This window comes from Carcharodon carcharias, chromosome 6 (assembly GCF_017639515.1).
Source record: "Carcharodon carcharias isolate sCarCar2 chromosome 6, sCarCar2.pri, whole genome shotgun sequence".
In the NCBI taxonomy this organism is placed as follows: domain Eukaryota; kingdom Metazoa; phylum Chordata; class Chondrichthyes; order Lamniformes; family Lamnidae; genus Carcharodon; species Carcharodon carcharias.
Genome location: NC_054472.1, coordinates 53,306,998 through 53,334,721, shown reverse-complemented (window position 1 = coordinate 53,334,721; position 27,724 = coordinate 53,306,998). Strand labels below are relative to the sequence as shown.

At 50.6% G+C, this 27,724-nt stretch overlaps 1 protein-coding gene across 2 annotated transcripts in view; it reads left to right on the top strand.

The window, feature by feature from the left end:
* Positions 1-20,595: 20,595 nt before the first annotated feature.
* The window catches only part of LOC121278923 (ras-related protein Ral-A), an 85,567-nt gene continuing 78,438 nt past the window's right edge, over positions 20,596-27,724 (top strand). The window contains exon 1 of one of the 2 annotated variants that reach the window (XM_041189471.1): positions 20,596-20,731. The gene's annotated coding sequence lies outside the window, so the exon portion shown is untranslated. The remainder of the gene's footprint in view (positions 20,732-27,724) is intronic. The other variant, XM_041189470.1, reaches the window with a different exon arrangement.

Below are 27,724 nucleotides of genomic sequence, written 5' to 3'. Positions count from 1 at the left end.
TTGATGGCCCCGCTCTACTCCTATCCAAACGCCATGTCAACAGCATTATCTTCCTTCCCCTTCCCTGCGCTAAAAAGTATCTAATTTTCTTGGCATGACGGGGTATTGTCAGCAGCGGATCCCTAATTATGCAGAACTCACTAGGCCCTTACAGGATCTTGCCTTCCCTTCTGCCCCTGAGGACCTCGCTTGGGAATCGGACTCCCAAGCCGCTTTTGCGGCCCTCAAGACAGCCCTTATTTCTGCCCCCGCCCTGGGCCTTCCAGATTATACTAAACCTTTTCGTCTTTATGTTCACGGCTTTTCACAGGGAGTGCTTACCCGGTCCCTTGGGGATGCCCAGCGACTGGTTGCTTATTACAGTACTCGCTTAGATCCTGTTGTGCGCAGTTATCTCTCCTGTATTCGATCTGTTGCGGCAGCCTACCTCGCTGTCGTCGCCGCCCAGTCCCTTACCCTTGGGTACCCTGTTGTTCTACATGGTCCCCATGCAGTCGCAGCTCTCCTTTACCGTTCTGCTACCCAACACCTTACCACTGTCCGTGTCAGCCGCTGTGAGACAGCCCTTTTAGGGGATCCCTCATTGACTATTGTACGATGCACCACTCTCAACCCTGCTACCCTGTTACCCACGGAGGAACACGGCAAGCCTCATGATGGCCCCCACTATTGTCCAGCACTCCACTCTACCTCGCCCAGATTTACAGGATCGCCCTTTATTAAATCCCGACCTCATTCTTTTTGTCGATGGCTCCTGTATTCAATCACAAGGTGGCGATTTACTTACCGGCTATGCTATTTGTGACTCTTACTCTGTTACTGAAGCATCACATGTCCCGGCGTCCTGCTCTACCCACGCCGCTGAACTTTTTGCCCTTATACGAGCCGCATATTTGCTGCTAAACAATCGGCCAATATCTGTACTGACTCTCGATATGCTTCCAGAGTGACACATGACTTTGGACAGCTTTGGAAACTCTGGGGATTTCTCACATCAGAGGGAACCCCCGTCCGCCATGGGCAGCTCCTCGCTAATCTTTTAACGGCTATCCAGCTCCTCTCCTCCCTTGCTGTTATTAAGTGCTCTGCCCGTGATTTTGTTTCTCAAGGTAATGATAGGGCTGACCGTGCCACTCGTGCAGCTGCAGCCAGTCTCACTGGGTCAGTGGTTTCCCCTTTGTTATCAGGCTGCAACTCCTTCTCCTGTAGCTAGTCTAACTGAACTTGTTCACTTGCAGTCACAGGCATCTGCCCATGAACGAGACAGTTGGATTCAAGCATCGTGCGCACAACGCTCTGACAGCCTCTGGATATCTTCTGATGGCCGTGCTGTTGCCCCTGCTTCACTCCTGCCCTGAATTGCCCGCATGTTACATACATCTACCCATGCGGGCAAAGGGGGATGAACAGAATGGCACAGCAGATGTGGTTTGCGCCTGGGTTTTTCGCCTTGGCAGCTAAAATAGCTTCACAATGTCTGCTTTGTCAACGACATAACCCAGGCAAGACGCCCACAGAGACTGCTGGTACAGGACCCCAGCCATGGGGCCCGTTTGTACACCTACAAATGGACTTTATACAAATGCCTAAATGTAAGGGATATAATTATGTTTTAGTTATAGTATGTTTGTTCTCGCGATGGGTGGAGGCATATCCCACCCGACGGAATGATGCTATTATTGTTGCAAAATACATACCCAGGTTTGGGATACCAGAGACTTTATCAAGTGATAATGGACCTCATTTTATCAGCAAGGTGATAAAGGAACTGTTGAAGGCCTTACAATGCAGCCATCACCTTTCCTGCCCATACCACCCCCAGTCTACTGGGGCGGTGGAAAGACAAAACGGTATTTTGAAAAACAAATTAGCTAAATTATGTGAGGAAACCAGTTTGAAATGGCCTGAAGCTCTACCCCTGGCACTCATGACTATGTACTCTCACCCTAACCGTACCACCTCCCTTTCCCCTCATGAAGTTGTAATGGGACGACCTATGCGCCTCCCAGTGGCACCACTTTTGTCTGCTAGGGAAATGCACATCCAAGCTATGGATGAGGGAATGATTACATACTGTATAGCGCTTACTAATTCCCTCAAAAGCTTGCAAAAGCAGGTGGTAGAAGCTCAGAAAAAGCCTACCATTGAAGACTGCCATCAATACCAGCCTGGGGATCTGGTCCTGGTAAAGACCTTCAGGAGAAAGACTTGTTTGGAACCTCAATGGGAGGGGCCTTTCCAAGTCCTGCTCACCACCTATATGGCCGTGAAGTTGAAGTACGACCCTTGTGGATCCACGCATCACACGTCAAGCGGACACCGACCTCGGACGGAAATGCTTGTACAGGAACTTTAACTGAGCCATCAGAATGCTGACTCTGATTTGGATCCTGTCCTGCGTGGTCCTTGCAGGGGCATGGACTACCAATTCTGCGGTTTAACGAATGCAGGCCATAGCCTTGCAAGTTAATCACTAAATGTTGGATTTGTACTCATTTTCCTGTTAACCCTCCTCCTCCGAGATGCATTTTCTGGCTTTCCCCTCAGCCTCCGCATGGTCCTTAGGTATTACAGTGGCCATCATCCATCAAGCGCCCATTTGGAGACAGGATCCCACATTTGTCGTTATTAAAGGGGCTGGCCTGGCTATGCGTCAGGAGAAATTATACCAAGGGTAGTACTCGGGTGGGCAAGCTGCCATTGGGGTCCTGTGCCTGCCTTGCTGATTATAATTACCGGGAAGGCCGATTCCAGTTCCACAACCAGTCTGGTCCTATGACTACCTTTTGGGAGTGCAAGGCCAATGAGGTGATGTGTCTTTTGCAGGCCCCGAGATCTGAGGACAGACTCACGTACTTTAATGGGGGTGGGTGTGATTGCCAACGATCAAACAATCTCACCTTAAATAATTCCACATCCACCTAGACTTCTACTGGCTACTACACTGAAGGATTTGGGCCTTGCAGCTACAAAAATCTGTCTGGTTGCCCGACTTGCTGGCCCTGCGAGCATTTCAGCTCAGTCAGACCTGCCGCGTCCGCTGGTATGACCAGACGAATTCCTCTTTTGTCTGGGACCGGCTCAGCTTTTGCCAAAATTTCACTTATTGGTACCCTACCCTTGTTCGCAATGGCTCATTCTGGCTTTGTGGAAACAGGCCATACAAATCCCTCCCTGTCAATTGGGCAGGCACCTGCACCATTGACTATATTGTCCCTGAGGCCTTTGGGGTCAAGAGCCTTACTATTCACTCTCTCCACAACCATCTAGGGCCTGTGAAGCATCATAAACGATCAACCTGGAACCCGCTTGTCACCCGCAACACCGGATTCCACAAATTTGTCCGAGCCTTCATCCCAGGTCTGGGGGTCTCAGAGCTGGAAAAGACCATTACTAATATTTCTGCTACAATGGAACTTATTGAGAATAAGACTGTTGACGCCATCCAGAGTCTGCAGTTGGAAACTAAGTCCCTTTCCAAGGTTGTCGTCCAGAACCGTATGGCCCTGGATTTCCTGCTGCAGCGCAAGGGGGAGTCTGTGCAGCTATTAATGAAACATGTTGTTTTTACATTAACAAGGACCAGAGGATTGAGACTGATGTACATTTCATTCAGGACCAAGTGCGCCTCCTCCATGCAGTTGCGCAGGATAAATCCTTTGACTGGTGGGGGTGGCTCCCTAATATCGGCAGGTGGTTTGGGGGCCTTTTCAAAACCCTTCTCAAATACCTTGTCATAGGTCTCACCCTACTCATTGTTCTGCATGTTGTTATCCAGCTCATCCTCTATTGCATCCGCTCTGTCGGCCGACTTCAGAACCTTCAGAGATCTGGTGGCAAGCCAGTTATTTATTCCCTCCCTCTCCTCAGGAATCAGGATTCCACTGAGGATGAAGCCCGGTGACTAGGATATGTAGAACTTGGCTAAGGGTGGTGGATTGTCCTTTTAGGACAAAAGGGGGGGAAGTGTGTTGGCCTAGATAACTATAGGGAACCCATTTAGTGCTAAAAGGGTTAATGGGGAAATTGAATTATATGCCTAAGCCTAAGAGAAAAACATCATCTTGTCTCACCACAGTTGGAGGATGAGCCCTAAGACATTCCATTTTGTTCTTTCTCAGGCTGAATGTAATCGGGATTGTGATAAGCATTTACGTAAGCGCAACATCTGTTATGCTGGGAACGAAAATTTACTACTATATGGATTGGTCAGTTAACTTATGCAAATAAGAGGATAGGTTTGTGCAAAATTTACTGATTGGCTGTAAAAATGCTTTTAACAGGTATGTGTATATTCTGCTACGAGACAGTACAATAGCTCTTGTTGTATTGTTCTCCCTTGTGCACAAGTAATAAATGGAGTTTCTACATATTAATGATGCCTTGGTGTGATTAATCTTCGACAGAGACAGGGGTGGGTCCTGCAGCAGGCTGGTCAGGGGTGGGTGGGGCACGGGGAGATCCAATGGCAGGTCCAAGTTAGAGCGGGGATCCAGCAGCAAGCCCAAGTCAGGGGGCGGTCCAGCCAGTAGGCCCACCCTGGTGGGGTGTTCCATCCTATTTGGGTAGCCGTGCCCAATGGAGAGATCCACTGGTTGCAAGGGTTGCCCACGCGGGAAGACCTCACTCGCCCTTTAAACTGAAACCTCCTCCAACCCTTGCAGGGGCCTCCCTGACTAGCACCGCCAATCTTACCTTTCCTTAAGAGCACCAGTGACGATCTTCAGTCTGAGCCTACTGCTGCACCTGCAGTGGTCACTGTTTCCAGGGGTGCTGCAGGTACCATAGAACTGCCAGCCTCTGATTGGCCAGCAGCTCTCGGAGGCGCCTCACCCGGCCTGAAGATGCCGAGGACCCTGTCGCCAATCAGTTAAGTGCTTGATTGACAATAAATTGGGTCAGGGCACTGAACGGCTGTGACAAGGTTTCAACTGGCTCTCCAGCGGATGGAGGGGCCCACCATCTTGACCATTAAATTCCACCCATGGTATCCTACAAGGATCTGTGTTTGAGTATCAACTATTCAGTGTATGACAATGCATTCATTAATGACTTAGATAATGGGATAGAAAGTCACATCTCTGAATTTGTTGAAGACATATTTTAAGCAGTGTATATGTAAGTGTAAAATTGCACAATGTCATCAACATGTACAGAAAATAATCAAAAAGGCTAATGTGATTTGGCCTTTATATGTAGAGGAATAGAATAAAAGGGAGTCGAAGTTATGCTTCAGTTATGAAAAGCCCCAGGTAAATCACACCTAGATTTAAACTACACAATGAGTAGTTTTGACCACCAAACCTTTGGAAGGATATATTGGCCTTGGGAGGGAATGCAGATTTACTAGAATGATACCTGGACTCCTAGGGTAAAGCTACGAGGAGAGATGAAACAAACAAGTGTTGTACTTCCTGGAATTTAGAAGGCTAAGGGATGATTCAATGGAAGTTTTCAAGATATTTCAGAAACAGATAGGGTAGATTGGAAGAAACTATTTTCGCCAGTTGTGAAATCTAGAGCTGGGATTTTCCAGCCCCACCATAGCGGGATCCGCCGTGGGCGATGTGGCAGTCCAGCTAAAAGTCCATTGGCTTTAGGTGGGACGCGACAATCCCAGCGGCGTGTGGGGCCAGAAAATCTCACCCTAGGACTGGGGCATAGTCAAAAAGTTAGAACCAGACCTTCCTATAGAAAATTAGGAAATAATTATTTTTGCAAAGAGTGATAGATGTTTGAAATTCTCTTCTGTAAACTACAATTGATAATATTCACTGCCAGATCTGGCTGATGGCATAAAGCATGATTAGGCCCTGCTGTCCTCTGTGAAAACTATTTACTATTCCAGGATGATCAAAGGGAACCTCTAATTCCTCTAGAGCAAACCATCTTCTTAAACTGTTTTGCCTAGGCTCCTACAAACAGAAATAGGGGTGGGCCTTTTACCCCCTCAAGCATGTTCCACCATTCAGTGAAATCATGGCAGCCTTACTCCACATACCCAGGTTTGCCCAATATCCCTTAATACCTTTGCCCGACAAAAATCTGTCAATCTCCATTTTTAAATTAGCAATTTATCTAGCATCAATTGTGGTTTATTGGCCAGGATAAGAATTCCCTTGCGCTTCCTCAAAGACTGCCATGGGATCTTTTATGCCGATCTGAGAGGGCAGACAGGGCCTCGGTTTAGCACCTCATTTAAAAGACAGCACCTCCAACACTGCAACATACAGCTAACTGGGTTGCAGGAGAACACTGTTCAGGACATAATTCTGTAAGCAAGGAAAGGACAATAGAAAACTTTACCTTTGGTACTCTGTTTTAGACAGAGGTTGAATTTTGAGGTAGAGCTACAGCAGCTCGTGATCTGGCATAAACATGGATCTTATTGAATTGTGAGAAACCCCTGTGCTGCTGCTCAGTTATAATCTAGCGTTAGACTGACAGCTCAGTCACAAATCACACATGCCACACAAGATGGATTTTGGTGTCAGGTTTGTCGCACCATTCTCATCAACTCCACTGGTCTGTCTAGCCTTAGACAGGTTTTCTCATGATCTCCTCTGGAGCTACAGTAAAGAGAAAAATAAATTCAGTCTCCCTTCTGTCCAGTACAGATAGAAGCTGATTGGTTGCCTTATTGTAGAAACCTGCATAGCTCTACAATGGAAGCAGAGTTCTATGAATATAATCTGTATTATATCATTGTTCATACAAAACTGTAGATCAATTGAAGTGTTGATTTTTTTAAAATGCGTCTCTGCTGGATCCATTCGTTATCTGAGTAGAAGAAAGTATACAGATATTTACGCAACTATTAGTTTCAAGAAAAGATAGCCTGTTTTTTTTGGTGGGGTTGTCTGATCATAAAATTATAAAGTATGCTTGGTTCTGACCACCAACCTTTGAAATTATATTATGTGTATGTTTGCAAATGCAGAAGATGGGACTGATTGGGGATGAGAGGAGTCTTAGACAGTAGTAGGAGTCTGAGGAAGGCAACACAGCAGATTGCTTTATGCCCTGCTTGATTTTCGTTTACGTTCAAGTCAATACAGAAGAAAATGAGACGGGAAAAATCTGGCCACCTCTGGCCAAGATCAACTTCTTCCCTATTACTCATGCTTAAAACATAAAAGGTGTGTTATCTCCTAGACATTGTAGTCTTTAATGTTATCAGGGCAGTTTTAAGTATTGTGTAAATCAAGTATTGTTTACTTGCTACATTCTACTCCTGTATAATTATAATCCTTGTCAATAATTCCCATCACCAGTTTTAGCCTGAACATGGTCTTTCTGGGTGTTGAAGTGGACATCACACATAGGAATGCAAGTTTCAGATTAAAGATACACATATTTACAAAAACTATTTTTCAGCTATGAATATGTGCAAAGATTGTTGGGAAATGGACTTTATTTTTGCAAAGTACACTGAGAGATTGTATTGGGTTCTTTAGAAATATGCTTACAATGTTGTTAAAAAATATACATTGGAAATCGCCCACTACTAATGTAGTGTAACAGGAACAATATTACAAATTAGTTGATGGATTTTTATATTCAAATCAGAAATACAGCATCATTATTGCACAGGGCTAATGGAAAAATCCTGTTAGGAATTATTTGTGCTATTAGGTTACTGTAAGTTTTTACTACTGTCTCTTTCAGACCACCTGCAAGTCCCCTTTTTTCAGCTTATTTATTAACAAACCAGATGCATAGTATGTATTACAGATGAAAGAACAACAGGCGGTCTGTGAAAAAATTCAGAGCTGTGTATCTGTACAACCTAGGGCCTTGCAGCCTAACTCTCTCAGGGCAAAATATGACACCAAGCTTGGTCAGTAAAGTTTGGATGGAATGCATAAAATATAGTTGTTCCCATTTCAGCATATTAGTCTCTGGAGTAGAGGTTTCAACTTCCAAAAACAATGGTATCACATCTCTGGGCAACTCATAGGAGACAGGAAAAGCAGAGGAGTGAAGGGAAGAGAGAGAAAAAAAGGACATGAAGAGAGTACAGCGAAGAGAGAGGGGACATGGGCTGGGGAGAAGGGCATTCTGGCTAATTCTAAGGGGGAGGTGGCATCTGCTGGGAAGCTGGCTCTTCATCAGAGTGGGGGGTTGTGATAAACTATCAGAAGCAAAACTACTTCACTGGTTGAAGCATTAATATTTAGCAGGTTGATGTCCACAGGCACCTCAGTTCCTTAAATGTCCAAGACTCTGGATATGTCTCTTCCCTGCCTTTGTCCAATCAACCAGTGGCAGGGTGAACACTTGTGTAGCATTATTGTTATTTGTCACTAACCAACCCAAACCTGGATGTTATCCAATTCTTGCTGCATTTGGGCACAGGCTGCTTCAGTTCCTGTTGCAAATGGAATTGAACACTGCAATCATTAGCAAACAGCGCCACTTCTGACCTTATGATGGAGGCAAGATAATTGATAATACAGCTAAATATCATAGGAAGCTACCATAAAGAACTCCTGCAGCAAAGTCCTGGGGCTAAGTTGATTGACCTCCAACAATCACAATCATCTTTCTATGTGCTAGGCATGACTCCAGCCACGGAAACATTTTCACCTTAATCTCACTGACTTCAGATTTACTATGGCTCTTTGGTGTCACATTTGGTCGAATGCTGCCTTTCAGTCCACTCTCATGTTACTTCTGGAATTCAGCTCTTATAAGTTCATAATAACATAAAAAACAGGAATAGGCCATATGGCCCCTCAAGCCTACTTTGCCGTTCAATATCATGGGTGATCTGATTTTGGCTTCAACTCCATTTTCCTGCCTGTTCTTCAAAACCCTTGCTTCCCCTATACAATAAAGTCTCACCATTCGTGGGGGTTACATCCTTGGAAAGCCTCACAAACAGCAAATTTGCAAATAGAAAACATATTTTATAATGGGAGTCAATTTAGATAAGTTCTAGCCATCCAAAAATTTGATACATATAAAGAATAAAACACACTAAAAACAATGTTTTAATAAAAAGATGCCCTGCTGTTTAACAAAATAAAAAATAGATATTAGTTACATGTACCTTTATTATAAGGCTCTTCAGCAGAATGTGATGGGCTTGGAGGTGAAGTTGTGAAATTGTAGATTTGTTAACACCGTATTCCCTGGCCAACATGAAAGCACTAGTGTCATTTTTCAGCCTAATATCGTCACTTTTTCAGCAAGTGTCATTGCTTTTCTAGGACGTTTACTGCTTGGTTCAGATTCACTAATTTTTCAAAAATGGTGACTTAAAAGTTTGCCAGGATATCATACTGTACTGTGGACACAAATGACATTGTAACATCTATGAATACCCACATACACACACTCCAGTAAACATGGCAGACAATGCACACGCAGTGCACACCATCTATTCCAGGAAATACATCATGGACACCTTCCATATATATTATTTTAATATTCATTTAGGTGCTTTTTCTATTTTATGACATTTTCTCCAACTTTTCTTCAATTTTTTGTTTCTCTGAAAACCGTGGATAAACAAACATTGGACCTGCAATCAGCGAACCGGTGACCATAATAGCTTGTGAAACTGAGGAACAAAAAGATATTAGTAATAGTAAAGAGGTAGTACTTGAAAAGTTAATGGATTTGAGGTTGATAAAAACCCTGGACCAGGTGAATTTCATCCCAGAGTGTTGAAGGAGGTGGCTACAGAGATAGTGGATGCATTAGTCATTATCTTTCAAAACTCTACAGATTCTGGAAAGGTTCCTGTGGATTGGAAAGTAGGAAATGTAACCCCACTATTTAAGAAGGGAGGAAGAGGGAGAATTGAGAATTACAGACCTGTTAGCCTGACGTCAGTAATAGGGCAAATTTTAGAATCTATTATAAAGGATGTCATAACTGGACAATTAGAAAAGAATAGTAAAATTGGGCAAAGTCAACATGGATTTATGAAAGGGAAATCAAATAGTCATTTGGCAGTACAGAACTTGAGAATTACTGAAAAAAAAAGACATTTTTGTTGAAGCTTTTCATCTTGCACTCATCAGGACAGTTTGCAGGAAAGTACCAATGTTGGGAAAACAGCACATTTATACTGTATGAAAAGAGGTGCTGATTGGTTGGCAAGTGGACTCTGATTGGTAGAGGCATTGTCATGGAGAATACACCAGTTGATGGTGACTGGCAGTTAACTGCCGAGCATTGTTTGAAATTTAAACCAGGTAGCTCAACCCTGATTGGTCAAGGAATTTCCCTGAGGAATGAGTCAGCGAATGGCTGTCACTTATTTTGTTTAGCTGAAACAGACACAATGTGTGTACATATTCTTTCTGTCTGCAAACTAAGATATGTAGCTTCCAGTACGTGCATATGCACCACACTGCAAGCCTGACTGAATCTTAACTTGGTTGCCAGCATAATTCTTAGCATAGAGGATTATTTAGCAAATGTTGTTCAATGGCAGAATCACTTCTAATGTTAGACACTGTGTTTTGAGTTTTGCAAGCATGGGCTGGCTGGGTACGGCCTGTACCTTGCCTGTTGCAAACATGGGACATGCTGTTTGATATAACCTGCAAGTCTTTGGGATGCATGGCTACATGCCTAGCATCACATTGGCGCTGAAATTCATACACCACATTACTCATTTACTCGATAGGCAGTAAATCTTTTTGGCTTGATGTCTCTTATTTTCAGCAATATTAAAGGGAAATCGTGTTTGAAAACATCGAACCACAGAAAAGTTATGGTGCAGAAAGAGGCCATTCAGCCCATCGTGTCTGCACTGGCCAAAAAAAAATAGAAACTAGCTGCTCATTTTAATCCCACTTTCCAGCACCTGGTCCATAAGCCTTGCAGGTTACTGCACTTCAGATGCAGATCCAGGTACTTTTTAAATGATTGAGCCTTTCAGCCTCAAACATGAAGTTAGGCAGTGAGTTCCAGATGCCTACCCACCCTCTGGGTGAAAAAGTCATTTCCTCGTGTATCTTCTAATCCTTCTACCAATCACCTTAAATCCATGCTCCCTGATAACTGACCCCTCAGCTAGGAGAAACAGGTCTTTCCAGCCTATCCTATCTAGGCGCCTCATAATTTTGTGCACCTTAATTAGGTCACCCCTTAGCCCCATATGTTTTAAGGAAAACAACCCTAGCCTATCCAATCTTTCCTAATAGCTGCAATTTTCAAGCCCTGGCAACATTCTTGTAAATCTCCTCTGCACTCTCTAAAGAGCAATTATATTCTTCCTGTAATGTGGTGACCAGAACTGTACACAAAATTCCAGCAGTGGCTTAACCTGTGTTTTATACAGTTCCATCATTACATCCCTGCTTTTGTATTCTACAATATTCTACGATAAAACATTCCATATGCTTTCTTGGCCACCTCATCCACTTGTCGTGCCACCTTCAAGGACCTGTGGGCATGCACTCCAAGGTCTCTCACTTCCTAAACCCCTCTCAATAACTTCCTGTTTATTGAGTATTCCCTTGCTTTGCTTGCACTCCCCAAATGTATTACCTCACACATTTCTGAACTGAATTTCATTTGCCACTTCTCTTCCCACTCAGCCAAACCATTGATATAATTCTGGAATCAACAGCTATTCTTTTCACCATCAACTACTCAGCCAATTTCTGTGTCATTTGCAAATTTCCCAATCATGCCTCTCACATTTAAGTCTAAATCATTAATACATACAACAAACAGCAAGGGACCCAACACTGAGCCCTGTGGATCACTACTGGAAACTTGTTGGAGTTATTTTGAGGATACTATTTGCAGCATTGATAAAGGAGAACCAGTAGATGTGGTGTATTTGGATTTTCAGAAGGCTTTTGATAGGTCCCATACAGGAAATTAGGAAATAAAATGAGAGCACATGGGTTTGGGATATACTAGTATGGATTGGGAATTGGTTAATAGATAGAAAGCAGAGAGTTGCAATAAATGGATCATTCTCAGGGTAGCAGACATTCACTAGTGGAGTACCACAAGGATCAGTGCTAGGTCCACAGCTCTTCACAATCTATACAAATGATTTGGATATTTCCAAATTTGCTGATGACACCAAACAAGGTGGGAACATAAATTGTGAGCAGGATACAAGGAGGCTACAAGAGGACTTGGACAGGCCAAGTGAATGGGCTAGAACATGGCAGGTGGAATATAATGTGAATAAGTGTAAAGTTATTCACTTTGGTAGAAAAAACAGAAAGACAGAATATTTCTTAAATGGTGAGAGGTAGGGATGTGCAGGTGTCAAAAGGGACCTGGATGTCTTTGTTCATGAGTCACTTAAGGTTAGCATGCAGGTGCAGCAAGCAATTAGGAAGGCAAATGGTATGTTGGCGTTCATTGCAAGGGGATTTGAATACAGGAGTACAGATGTCTTGCTGTAGTTATATAGCACCTTGGTAAGACCTCACCTGGAGTATTATGTACAGTTTTGGTCCCCTTATCTAAGGAAGGATATAGTTTCCATAGAGGGAGTGCATCGGAGGTTCACCAGATTAATCCCTGGGATGGCGGGATTGTCATTTGAGGAGACTGGGGTCTGTATTCCCTAGAATTTTGAATGAGGGGTGGCCTCATTGAATCGTACAAAATTCTTCCAGGACATGACAGGGTGGATATAGATAAGATGTTTCCCCTGGCTGGTAAGTCAAAAACTAGGGGACATAATCTCAGAATAAGGGGTAGGCCATTTAATACTGAGGAAGAATTTCTTCACTCAGGGGGTGGTGAATCTTTGGAATTCTCTGCCCCAAAGGGCTAGGGATATCAATCATTGAGCATGTTCAAGACAGAAATCGATAGATTTCTGGAGACTAATGACATCAAGGGATATGGGGATAGTGTGGGAAAGTCGCATTGAGGTAGATGATCAACCATGATCTATTTGAATGGCAGAGCAAGCACGATGGGCTGAATAGACTACTCCTGTTCGAAAGTTTTGTGTGGATAAGCAAATCCGTGAATGGCAAAGACTTTACCGTAGATCAAGAATCTGAGTATATTGAAGGCTGAGATACACAATGACCCACAGTTCCAAAGATTCGCAACCCTCAGAAAAAAATCCTTCTCATTTCCACTTTAAATAGCTGACCCTTTAGTCTAAAAGTTCCCCTAGTTCTAGATTTCCCCATGAGAGAAAAACATCCTCTCAGCATCTACCCCATCAAATACTTTCAAAATCTGTTTCAATAAGATCACCTCTTAATGTTCTAAACTCCAATAAGTACAGATCCAACCTGCTCAAACTTTCCTCATCGGACAACCCCTTCATCCCAGGAATCAACCTAGTGAACATTTTCTGAACTGCCTCTAATGCAACTTTATCTTTCCAGAAATATGGAGACCAAAAATGTATGCAGGACTTACCAACACCCTACACAGTTGTAGCATACTGGAGTTCCATACTTTTATATTCCATTGCCCTTGCAATGAAGGACAACATTTCATTTGTCTTTCTAATCACTTATTGTATCCGCATATTAACTTTTTGTGTTTCATGTATGAGTTCCAGATCCCTCTGTACCAGAGCATTCTGCACACTCTCTCCATTTAAATATATTGCTTTTCTTGTCTTCCTACCAAAGTGGATAACTTCACATTCTCCCACATGATACTCTAACTGCCAAGTTTTGGTCCACTCAATTAATTTATCTATATCCCTTTGCAGGTGCTTTGTGTCCTCACAATATGCATTGTATCGTTAGCACATTTGGCTACAATACAGTCAGTCCATTCACCCAAGTCATTATTATAGATTGTACATAGTTGAGGTCCCAGCACTGATTCCTGTGACACCCCACTAGTTAGTTTGCCAGCCTGAAAATAACCCATTTATCCCGACTCTGTTGCCTGTTCATTAAGCAATCGTCTATTCATGCTAATTTAGTATCCCCAACAACATGGGCTCTTATCTTGTGCGGTAATTTTTCATATGGCACCTTATCAAATGCCTTTTGGAAATGCAAATATGCTACATTTACTGAGTTCCCTTATATCCACCCTGCTCATTGCATCCTCAAAGAACCTAATAAATTTGTCAAACACTATTTCCCTTTCCTAAAACCATGTTCACTCTGCCTGATTATACTATGATTTTCTCAATGTCCTTCTATCACTTCCTTAATGATGGATTCCAAAATTTTCCCAATGACAGATATTAGACTAACTGACCTACAGTTTTATGCTTTCTGTCCCCCTCCTTTCTTGAATAGTGGTGTTACATTTGCAGTTTTCCATTCTGCTGGGACCTTTCCAGAATTAAGGCAATTTTGGAAGATTACAACCAATGCACCCACTATTTCTGCAGCCACTTCTTTCAAGACCCTAGGATGCAGGCCATCAGGTTAAGGGGACACATCAATCTTTACCACAATAGGTTACCAATTACTTTCTCTCAACTTATAATGAATATTTTAAGTTCCTCCCTCCCTTTTGCCCCAATTTTCCAATATTGTTTTGATGATTTTAGTGACTTCATGAAGACAGATACAATACATTAGATACTGTTCAGTCTTTATCATTTCCTTGTTTCCCATTAATTATTCAGTCTCATCCTTCAAGGGGCCAACATTTACTATAATTACTCTCTTCTTTTATTTACAGTTAGAAACTTTTTATATTTCTTGCAAATTTAGATTCATAATCTATTCGCTCCCTCTTTTATTAAAGTCATCCTTTCTTAAATTCATTGATGGAATGTGGGCATTGCTGGTTAGGCCAGCATTTATTGCCTATTCCTAATTGCCCTTGAGAAGGTGGTGGTGAGCTGCCTTCTTGAACCTTGCTGGTTTCTAAAAATTTCCAGTCTTCTGGCCTACGACTCATCTTTGCAAAATTACATACCTTTTCTTTCAACTGGATACCAACTTTGATTTCCTTCTCAGTCTTTCTTTCTCAATGGAATATACCTTTGTTGAGAAAAAGAAATAGCTCAACTTTGAACCACTGCTTATCTACCATTCCACCTGTTAATGTTTCGTCCCAGTCCACTTTAGCAGATCTGTCTTCATATATTTGCAATTGCCTTTTAAGTTTCTCACCCTCAAACTGAATGTGAAACTCTATCATGTTATGATCACTCTTCTTTGGATGATCCTTTAATATGAGATCAAAAATTAATCCTGTCTCGTTACACATTACCAGGCCAAAAATTCATTGTTCCCCAGTTGGTTCCACGTAGATTGTTCTAAGAAACTGTACTGAATACAATTTATGAGCTCATTCTCAAGGCTACCTTTTCCAATTTGAGTTGTGCAATCTATATATAGATTAAAATTTCCAACAACTATTGCAGTACCTCTCATACAAGGCCTCATTATTTCTTCATTTATACTCTGTCCTACAGTGTAGCTACTGTTAAGAGGCCTACAGGCTACATTCCCTTGCTATTTCTCTTCTCCACTCACTGATTCTACATCTTGATTTTCTGAGCCATGATCTTTTCTTAATACTCACTGATCTTATCCTTTATTAACAGAGCTACCCCGTCCACTTTTCCTTTCATCCTATCCTTTTGAAATGTCAGTACCCCTGACATTCAGTTCCCAGCCTTGGTAACCCTGCAACCACATCTCTGTGTTGGCCAACAGATCATACTTATTTATTTCTATTTGTACCATCAATTGATCTTTGTTACGAAAGCTGAATGCATTCAGATAAGCTGCCTTTAATTTTGCCTTTTTACAATTTCCACCATACTCAACCCCATTTGCTGGTACACTCTTATGTTTGTACGGTCTGTTCCATTCCATCATCCTCTGGTTATCACTACCTTGCACTATTGTCTTGCCTTATCTCCATAATTTTCCAAAATTTCTCCTCACTTGAACCCTCCCCACCTCCTCCATGTTTGGCCCAAGTCTGCAATGAGTTCTAGGATCCAGTAGTCCTGGAAGAACTGCTTTAGCCTTCCAAAATGAAATATATTCACAAGAGAATCTACTCAACCAACAGATTAGGGACATTAGTACAGAACCACTCGATGTCTGGAAGTACAACTGCATTAGAACACAAACCAACAGTCCATTGTTGTAGCTATTGTTATAAGAGGTAAGATTGTAAAAAGTAACATTTAAAATCCCCTATTATGGCACCACTTGGCTACATAATAGGTACTGAAGTATTGTGTCCTGCCTTCCAATTGTAATATGTAATTAGTAGGCCTCCTTTGGTGTCTCTCAACAATTCAGGGCGTTCACACCATGTAAGAAATAATGTCAGAGCCCTGACTTATATCTAAAAGTTAATGTATTCTAGGGCCAGAATCTTCGGTTCGGCGAGCTGGAGCGGGGCCCACTTGCCGACGTGTAAAATTACGCGCGGTGATATCAGTCGTGTGTCCCAACGTCACCGTGTGTCATTCTGATTTTCGGTTCGGCGGGCATGCACCAGAGTCGGCTGGTAGCTCTGTGCCTCGGAGATTTCTACGCTCTTTCATGTGCATGCACCAAGAGCACAGGTCCCAACTCAGCCTACTCCCTCTGGCAGCACAGAGAGCGCTCAGCGCTTCCAGGCGCACGTCATGCTGGGCGGGCATTAATTGGCCCACCCACGTAAAATGGCGGTGCGCAGTCGGTCACAGGCGGCAATCGACTGCACGCCCGCTTCCGCCCAACCCTCCCGACAGGGCGAAAATTCTCCCCTGGGTGTTTTACTGCTGCTTTGAGGAGAGTTTTGGAACGCAGACCATTATTGTGAAAACTGTAAATGAGCACCCTTATGCTTCAAATATGTTTCTTTGCCCATGTATTTGCTATTTATCCTTTAGTCTTTTTATAGCTGAGAATACTGTAAACAGCAAGATACCATATCTATCTACCATTAGACTATAGCAGTAGTACTGAAGACTTGTGCTCCAGAACTTGCTGCGCCCCCTAGCCAAGCTGTTCCAATACAGCTACAACACTGGCATCTACCCAGCAATGTGGAAAATTGCCCAGGTATGTCCCGTACACAAAAAGCAGGACGATTCCAACCCAGCCAATTACCACCCTATCAGTCTACACTCGATCATCAGTAAAGTGATGGAGGAGGTCATCAACAGTGTTATCAAGTAGAACTTGTTTAGCAATGCCCTGCTCACTGACGCCCAGTTTGGGTTCCGCCAGGGCCACTGAGCACCTAACCTCATTACAGACTTGGTTCAAACATGCACAAAAGAGCTGAGGCGGTAGTGACTGCCCTTGACATCAAGGTAGTATTTGACTGGGTAAGGATCCCTAGGAAAACTGGAGTTGATGGGAATCAGGGGGAAAACTCTCTGCTGGTTGGAGTCATATCTAGCACAAAGGAAGATAGTTGTGGTCATTGGAGTTCAATCATCTCAGCTCGAGGTCATCACTGCAGGAGTTCCTCAGGGTTGTGTCCTAGGCCCAACCAGCTTCAGCTGCTTCATCAATGACCATCCTTCCATCATTAGGTCAGAAGTGGGAATGTTCACTGATGATTACACAATGTTCAGCACCATTCACGACTCCTCAGGTACTGAAGCAGTCCATGTGCAAATGCAGCAAGACCTGCAAGTTATCCAGGCTTGGGCTGACAAGTGGCAAGTAACAATCGTGCCAGACAAGTGCCAGGCTATCTCCAACAAGAGAGAATCCAACCATTGCCCCTTTACATTCAATGGCTTTAACATCACTGAATCCCCCACTATCAACATCTTGGGGATTACCATTGACCAGAAACTGAACTGGACTAGCTATATAAATACTGTGGCTAAAAGAACAGGTCAGAGGCTAGGAATCCTGTGGCAAGTAACTCACTTCCTGACTCCCTAAAGCCTGTCCACCATCTACAAGGCACAAGTCAGGAGCGTGATGGAATACATTCCACTTGCCTGGAAGAGTGCAGCTCCAATAACAAAAGAAGTTTCACACCATCCAGGACAAAGCAGCCCACTTGATTGGCACCACATCCACAAACATTCACTCCCTCCACCACCAGCACACAGTAGCAGCAGTGTGTATCATCTACAAGATACACAGCAGGAGCTCACCAAACCTCCTTAGACAGCAACTTCCAAACCCATGACCGTTACCATTTGGAAAAACAGGGATAGTAGACACATGGGAACACCACCTCCTGGAAGTTCCCCTCCAAGCCATTCACCATCCTGAATTGGAACTATATCACTGTTCTTTTACTGTGACTGGGTCAAAATCCTGAAACTCTCTCCCTAACAGCACTGTGGACGTATCTACACCACATGGACTGCAGTGGTTAAAGGCAGCTCACCACCACCTTCTCAAGGGCAATTAGGGACTGGCAATAAATGCTGGCCTAGCCAGTGACACCCACATCCCATGAGCGAATAAAAAAATATATGCAAGCCCAGGTTTTTGGAAGAGGCTAAAGCCTACAAGTAAAAACTTATAATTAGAACATTTAAAGACAATTCAATGGATAAATTTAATCATGTCATTTAGAAAAAATAATTTTAAAAATTTTGTCAAAATCCTGTTTTGGGCAGGGGAAATTTCAGTTACTTAGAACAAACATTATCTTTTTTGCATAAAGCGCCTTAAGGGATCTGTAACAACAAATTCCACTAATATGTGATTTAAAATAGCTGCTTTTGTATCCCAGTATGATGGCTTTAACATTGAAAATACCACCACCTATAGGAGTAACAGGTACTGCAGACAGTCTTCCAAGAAATGTTTGCAAATTTAGCATATGATATGGATTTCTAAATTGGAACACAAAGGCATAGAGTTTAAATAACAAAATCTTTTTTGCCTTCTCTGCAATGAATTTAGGTCCCCTTGCAGTTCCATTTTCAAGCTGTCTCCCTATATCCTTCTTGACATACTTATTCAGTAGCTTATGAATGTTCCGTTCAATTTACTATTGATTACCGCTTGTTGCAATCTTCCAATAATCCCCTGAAGAAGTTTCTTCTAATCCCTCCTTTCAAATACCTGCCGTTCATCAAGGCCTTTGCCTTGAACTTACTTAGTTGAATATTTCTTTTAGCATTTTGAACATCTCCATCAAATCCTCCCTGGATCATCTCAGTTTGACTTAATACAGTCCTAATTGCTCTTCATAGTCCTGTAAAAAGACCACAATTGTGCATAGTAGAATGCCCTGCAGGAGACCACAAGCTTAGATTTATCTAGTATGCCAGCAGTATTTCATTTCAAGTACATTGGTCAGCGATAATTAAAATACCGATAATCAGAAAATCCCTAATTTAGTTTCCACCCCCACCCCACTAACCAATAATATGTCACTCTAGGTAACCAGTTAGCCTTCTAGGGGAGTGAGCAGCTCCAGCTAAATGGAAGCAGAAAATGCTGGAGACATTCATCAATTTAGTGCAAAGAACAGATGGGTTAATGGTCCAGGAGTAAAAATATTTGTTATTGTAACGGATTGTAGGTGAACAGCATTCAAAAGGGAACAGAAGAAAGATGGGATGGCAGGGAATGAAGAAAAAAATGTGTAAGGTGCTTGAGTGAAAAAAGATGAAGAAACTGACATGAACACAATTTAGTAGGAGGCACAATGAGAAGCTGTATATAGAAGAGACCAAGAACACGCAAGTAACCTCAGGAGGAAGTTAAGAAGGATAGCAATGGCTATATTTTGAGAGAGAGTTACTAACTGGAAAGCTGGATGAACTCCAGGACCGACTTGTAAGGAGCTTGATTTGGAATGTCGTTTTGCACCAATGTGAGATTTGGACCTTATGGAACAAGGAGGCCAACTTCCTAAATTGCTTTGAAATGTGGGTTTGTCGGAGAATGGAAAGGATCAGTTGGACAGAAAAAGTAACAAATAGGGGTTCTGAGGAGAGTGAGTAAAGAAAGAAATTTGCTGAACGTAATTAGAAAAAAGCGCTGAGACTGGGCAGGGCACATCTTGAGAGGAAACAGACTCGTAAGAGATGTTATGGAGGGAAGATTTCAAGGAAAAAGAGCAAGAGTAAGGAAGCAAATGTCAACGTTAGATGGCTTGAAAGTTGAAGGAAGTTATTGGGAAATTAAAAGATTGACACAGGATAGAGCGACATGGAGAAGACTTTGGGCGAAGGTCCTGCCTTCAGGCAGAGAGAGTACACATGACAATTACCACAGAAAGTAGCCTGTTCCTCACAACCTCAGGATAAAATAAATCCAATAGAATTATGAAATAATGAGATTCGCTTCCGAAAATACACCCAAGGGGAAAAAAAAGTACGCAGCACTTCCTCCCTGTTACAAGCTACAAATTTCAAACATACTCCCACCGTTACAAAAACAGAATTACCTGGAAAAACTCAGCAGGTCTGGCAGCATCGGCGGAGAAGAAAAGAGTTGACGTTTCGAGTCCTCATGACCCTTCGACAGAACTGTTCTGTCGAAGGGTCATGAGGACTCGAAACGTCAACTCTTTTCTTCTCCGCCGATGCTGCCAGACCTGCTGAGTTTTTCCAGGTAATTCTGTTTTTGTTTTGGATTTCCAGCATCCGCAGTTTTTTTGTTTTTATACTCCCACCGTTAACAAGGGTACCAGACCAAGTAACCTGCAAAGAGATCCCGGAAGTGTTCATCCGCGATGACGTAACGCACTACGCAATTTCCGATGAGACTCTAATCCCGCCCCGCTCTTCTGACGTGACGCCGGCGCCGCTCCCTCTTCCGCCATATTAATAGTGATCGGGCGGGGCGGGGGAAGAGCGAGTTAGTGAGCTGCAGTTAGGAGAAGCAGTTTCCCTTCTCCTACGGCGCAGTGACCGGTGAGTTAGTATTTTAGACTGCTGCTGCGGTCGGAGCTCATGAAATGTTTCTGTGCCCACAGTTGGTCCCAAAGCGCGTGATCCCTCTCTCCGCGGGGGCATCCAGTGTGTGTTGGGTTCCCCCCCCACCCCGATCTCTCCCGGGGGGGCGACACTACGTTCTCCTCTTTCTCTTCCCCCAGGGCAGATACAATGTCGCTTCCCCTCCCTCTTTGTCCGCGAGGAGAGACTGTGTGCTGGTCTTCCCCATCCCTCTCTCTCCCCCGCCCTCATCTTTCCCCCACCACCCCCTTCTCTCCCACCACCACCACCACCACCCCCTTCTCTCACCACCACCACCCCCTTCTCTCCCCACCACCACCACCACCACCACCCCCTTCTCTCCCCCCCACCACCACCCCCTTCTCTCCCCACCACCACCACCCCCTTCTCTCCCCACCACCACCACCACCCCCTTCTCTCCCCACCACCACCCCCTTCTCTCCCCACCACCACCACCCCCTTCTCTCCCCCCCACCACCACCACCACCCCCTTCTCTCCCCCCCACCACCACCACCACCCCCTTCTCTCCCCCCCACCACCACCACCACCCCCTTCTCTCCCCACCACCACCACTACCCCCTTCTCTCCCCCCCACCACCACCACCACCCCCTTCTCTCCCCCCCACCACCACCACCACCCCCTTCTCTGCCCCCCACCACCACCACCACCCCCTTCTCTCCCCCCCACCACCACCACCACCCCCTTCTCTCCCCCCCACCACCACCACCACCCCCTTCTCTCCCCCCCACCACCACCACCACCCCCTTCTCTCCCCCCCACCACCACCACCACCCCCTTCTCTCCCCCCCACCACCACCACCACCCCCTTCTCTCCCCCCCACCACCACCACCACCCCCTTCTCTCCCCCCCACCACCACCACCACCACCCCCTTCTCTCCCCCCCACCACCACCACCACCCCCTTCTCTCCCCCCCACCACCACCACCACCACCACCACCCCCTTCTCTCCCCCCCACCACCACGACCCCCTTCTCTCCCCACCACCACCCCCTTCTCTCCCCCCCACCACCACCCCCTTCTCTCCCCACCACCACCACCCCCTTCTCTCTCCCCCACCACCACCACCACCCCCTTCTCTCCCCCCCACCACCACCACCACCCCCTTCTCTCCCCACCACCACCACTACCCCCTTCTCTCCCCCCCACCACCACCACTACCCCCTTCTCTCCCCCCCACCACCACCACTACCCCCTTCTCTCCCCCCACCACCACCACTACCCCCTTCTCTCCCCCCCACCACCACCACCACCCCCTTCTCTCCCCCCCACCACCACCACCACCCCCTTCTCTCCCCCCCCACCACCACCACCACCCCCTTCTCTCCCCCCCACCACCACCACCACCCCCTTCTCTCCCCCCCACCACCACCACCACCCCCTTCTCTCCCCCCCACCACCACCACCACCCCCTTCTCTCCCCCCACCACCACCACCACCACCCCCTTCTCTCCCCCCACCACCACCACCACCACCCCTTCTCTCCCCCCCACCACCACCACCACCACCCCCTTCTCTCCCCCCCACCACCACCACCACCACCCCCTTCTCTCCCCCCCACCACCACCACCACCACCACCACCCCCTTCTCTCCCCCCCACCACCACCACCACCACCCCCTTCTCTCCCCCCCACCACCACCACCACCCCCTTCTCTCCCCCCCACCACCACCACCACCCCCTTCTCTCCCCCCCACCACCACCACCACCCCCCCCTTCTCTCCCCCCCACCACCACCACCCCCTTCTCTCCCCCCCACCACCACCACCCCCTTCTCTCCCCCCCACCACCACCACCACCCCCTTCTCTCCCCCCCCACCACCACCACCACCCCCTTCTCTCCCCCCCACCACCACCACCACCACCCCCTTCTCTCCCCCCCACCACCACCACCACCACCCCCTTCTCTCCCCCCCACCACCACCACCACGCCCTTCTCTCCCCCCCACCACCACCACCACCCCCTTCTCTCCCCCCCACCACCACCACCACCCCCTTCTCTCCCCCCCACCACCACCACCACCCCCCCCTTCTCTCCCCCCCACCACCACCACCACCCCCCCCTTCTCTCCCCCCCACCACCACCACCACCACCCCCTTCTCTCCCCCCCACCACCACCACCACCCCCTTCTCTCCCCCCCACCACCACCACCACCCCCTTCTCTCCCCCCCACCACCACCACCACCCCCTTCTCTCCCCCCCACCACCACCACCACCCCCTTCTCTCCCCCCCACCACCACCACCACCCCCTTCTCTCCCCCCCACCACCACCACCACCCCCTTCTCTCCCCCCCACCACCACCACCACCCCCTTCTCTCCCCCCCACCACCACCACCACCCCCTTCTCTCCCCCCCACCACCACCACCACCCCCTTCTCTCCCCCCCACCACCACCACCACCCCCTTCTCTCCCCCCCACCACCACCACCACCCCCTTCTCTCCCCCCCACCACCACCACCAACCCCTTCTCTCCCCCCCACCACCACCACCACCCCCTTCTCTCCCCCCCACCACCACCACCACCCCCTTCTCTCCCCCACCACCACCACCACCCCCTTCTCTCCCCCCCACCACCACCACCACCCCCTTCTCTCCCCCCCACCACCACCACCACCCCCTTCTCTCCCCCCCACCACCACCACCACCCCCTTCTCTCCCCCCCACCACCACCACCACCCCCTTCTCTCCCCCCCACCACCACCACCACCCCCTTCTCTCCCCCCCACCACCACCACCACCCCCTTCTCTCCCCCCCACCACCACCACCACCCCCTTCTCTCCCCCCACCACCACCACCACCCCCTTCTCTCCCCCCAACCACCACCACCACCCCCTTCTCTCCCCCCCACCACCACCACCACCCCCTTCTCTCCCCCCCACCACCACCACCACCCCCTTCTCTCCCCCCCACCACCACCACCACCCCCTTCTCTCCCCCCCACCACCACCACCACCCCCTTCTCTCCCCCCCACCACCACCACCACCCCCTTCTCTCCCCCCCACCACCACCACCACCCCCTTCTCTCCCCCCCACCACCACCACCACCCCCTTCTCTCCCCCCCCACCACCACCACCACCCCTTCTCTCCCCCCCACCACCACCACCACCCCCTTCTCTCCCCCCCACCACCACCACCACCCCCTTCTCTCCCCCCACCACCACCACCACCCCCTTCTCTCCCCCCCCACCACCACCCCCTTCTCTCCCCCCCACCACCACCCCCTTCTCTCCCCCCCACCACCACCCCCTTCTCTCCCCCCCACCACCACCACCACCCCCTTCTCTCCCCCCCACCACCACCACCACCCCCTTCTCTCCCCCCCACCACCACCACCACCACCCCCTTCTCTCCCCCCCACCACCACCACCACCCCTTCTCTCCCCCCCACCACCACCCCCTTCTCTCCCCCCCACCACCACCCCCTTCTCTCCCCCCCACCACCACCCCCTTCTCTCCCCCCCACCACCACCCCCTTCTCTCCCCCCGCCACCACCACCACCCCCTTCTCTCCCCCCGCCACCACCACCACCCCCTTCTCTCCCCCCCGCCACCACCACCACCCCCTTCTCTCCCCCCCGCCACCACCACCACCCCCTTCTCTCCCCCCCGCCACCACCACCACCCCCTTCTCTCCCCCCCGCCACCACCACCACCCCCTTCTCTCCCCCCCGCCACCACCACCACCCCCTTCTCTCCCCCCCGCCACCACCACCACCCCCTTCTCTCCCCCCCGCCACCACCACCACCCCTTCTCTCCCCCCGCCACCACCACCACCCCCTTCTCTCCCCCCCGCCACCACCACCACCCCCTTCTCTCCCCCCCGCCACCACCACCACCCCCTTCTCTCCCCCCCGCCACCACCACCACCCCCCTTCTCTCCCCCCCGCCACCACCCCACCCCCTTCTCTCCCCCCGCCACCACCACCACCCCCTTCTCTCCCCCCGCCACCACCCCCACCCCCTTCTCTCCCCCCCGCCACCACCCCCACCCCCTTCTCTCCCCCCCGCCACCACCCCCACCCCCTTCTCTCCCCCCCGCCACCACCCCCACCCCCTTCTCTCCCCCCGCCACCACCCCCACCCCCTTCTCTCCCCCCCGCCACCACCCCCACCCCCTTCTCTCCCCCCCCGCCACCACCCCCACCCCCCTTCTCTCCCCCCCGCCACCACCCCCACCCCCTTCTCTCCCCCCCGCCACCACCCCCACCCCCTTCTCTCCCCCCCGCCACCACCCCCACCCCCTTCTCTCCCCCCCGCCACCACCCCCACCCCCTTCTCTCCCCCCCGCCACCACCCCCACCCCCTTCTCTCCCCCCCGCCACCACCCCCCACCCCCTTCTCTCCCCCCCGCCACCACCCCCACCCCCTTCTCTCCCCCCGCCACCACCCCCACCCCCTTCTCTCCCCCCCGCCACCACCCCCACCCCCTTCTCTCCCCCCCGCCACCACCCCCACCCCCTTCTCTCCCCCCCGCCACCACCCCCACCCCCTTCTCTCCCCCCCGCCACCACCCCCACCCCCTTCTCTCCCCCCCGCCACCACCCCCACCCCCTTCTCTCCCCCCCGCCACCACCCCCACCCCCTTCTCTCCCCCCCGCCACCACCCCCCACCCCCTTCTCTCCCCCCCGCCACCACCCCCCACCCCCTTCTCTCCCCCCGCCACCACCCCCACCCCCTTCTCTCCCCCCCGCCACCACCCCCACCCCCTTCTCTCCCCCCCGCCACCACCCCCACCCCCTTCTCTTCCCCCCCGCCACCACCCCCACCCCCTTCTCTCCCCCCCGCCACCACCCCCACCCCCTTCTCTCCCCCCCGCCACCACCCCCACCCCCTTCTCTCCCCCCCGCCACCACCCCACCCCCTTCTCTCCCCCCCGCCACCACCCCCACCCCCTTCTCTCCCCCCCGCCACCACCCCCACCCCCTTCTCTCCCCCCGCCACCACCCCCACCCCCTTCTCTCCCCCCCGCCACCACCCCCACCCCCTTCTCTCCCCCCCGCCACCACCCCCACCCCCTTCTCTCCCCCCCGCCACCACCCCCACCCCCTTCTCTCCCCCCCGCCACCACCCCCACCCCCTTCTCTCCCCCCCGCCACCACCCCCACCCCCTTCTCTCCCCCCCGCCACCACCCCCACCCCCTTCTCTCCCCCCCGCCACCACCCCCACCCCCTTCTCTCCCCCCCGCCACCACCCCCACCCCTTCTCTCCCCCCCGCCACCACCCCCACCCCCTTCTCTCCCCCCCGCCACCACCCCCACCCCCTTCTCTCCCCCCCGCCACCACCCCCACCCCCTTCTCTCCCCCCCGCCACCACCCCCACCCCCTTCTCTCCCCCCCGCCACCACCCCCCACCCCCTTCTCTCCCCCCCGCCACCACCCCCACCCCCTTCTCTCCCCCCCGCCACCACCCCCACCCCCTTCTCTCCCCCCCGCCACCACCCCCACCCCCTTCTCTCCCCCCGCCACCACCCCCACCCCCTTCTCTCCCCCCGCCACCACCCCCACCCCCTTCTCTCCCCCCCGCCACCACCCCCACCCCCTTCTCTCCCCCCGCCACCACCCCCACCCCCTTCTCTCCCCCCCGCCACCACCCCCACCCCCTTCTCTCCCCCCCGCCACCACCCCCACCCCCTTCTCTCCCCCCCGCCACCACCCCCACCCCCTTCTCTCCCCCCCGCCACCACCCCCACCCCCTTCTCTCCCCCCCGCCACCACCCCCACCCCCTTCTCTCCCCCCCGCCACCACCCCCACCCCCTTCTCTCCCCCCCGCCACCACCCCCACCCCCTTCTCTCCCCCCCGCCACCACCCCCACCCCCTTCTCTCCCCCCCGCCACCACCCCCACCCCCTTCTCTCCCCCCGCCACCACCCCACCCCCTTCTCTCCCCCCCGCCACCACCCCCACCCCCTTCTCTCCCCCCCGCCACCACCCCCACCCCCTTCTCTCCCCCCCGCCACCACCCCCACCCCCTTCTCTCCCCCCCGCCACCACCCCCACCCCCTTCTCTCCCCCCCCGCCACCACCCCCACCCCCTTCTCTCCCCCCCGCCACCACCCCCACCCCCTTCTCTCCCCCCCCGCCACCACCCCCCACCCCCTTCTCTCTCCCCCCCGCCACCACCCCCACCCCCTTCTCTCCCCCCCGCCACCACCCCCACCCCCTTCTCTCCCCCCCGCCACCACCCCCACCCCCTTCTCTCTCCCCCCCGCCACCACCCCCACCCCCTTCTCTCCCCCCCCGCCACCACCCCCACCCCCTTCTCTCCCCCCCGCCACCACCCCCACCCCCTTCTCTCCCCCCCGCCACCACCCCCACCCCCTTCTCTCCCCCCCGCCACCACCCCCACCCCCTTCTCTCCCCCCCGCCACCACCCCCACCCCCTTCTCTCCCCCCCGCCACCACCCCCACCCCCTTCTCTCCCCCCCCACCCCCACCCTCTCTCCCCCCGCCCCACCCCCACCCCCTTCTCTCCCCCCCGCCCCCACCCCCACCCCCTTCTCTCCCCCCCGCCCCCACCCCCACCCCCTTCTCTCCCCCCCCGCCCCCACCCCCACCCCCTTCTCTCCCCCCCGCCCCCACCCCCACCCCCTTCTCTCCCCCCGCCCCCACCCCCACCCCCTTCTCTCCCCCCCCGCCCCCACCCCCACCCCCTTCTCCTCCCCCCCTGCCCCCACCCCCACCCCCTTCTCTCCCCCCCTGCCCCCACCCCCACCCCCTTCTCTCCCCCCCTGCCCCCACCCCCACCCCCTTCTCTCCCCCCCTGCCCCACCCCCACCCCCTTCTCTCCCCCCCTGCCCCCACCCCCACCCCCTTCTCTCCCCCCCTGCCCCACCCCCACCCCCTTCTCTCCCCCCCTGCCCCCACCCCCACCCCCTTCTCTCCCCCCCGCCCCCACCCCCACCCCCTTCTCTCCCCCCC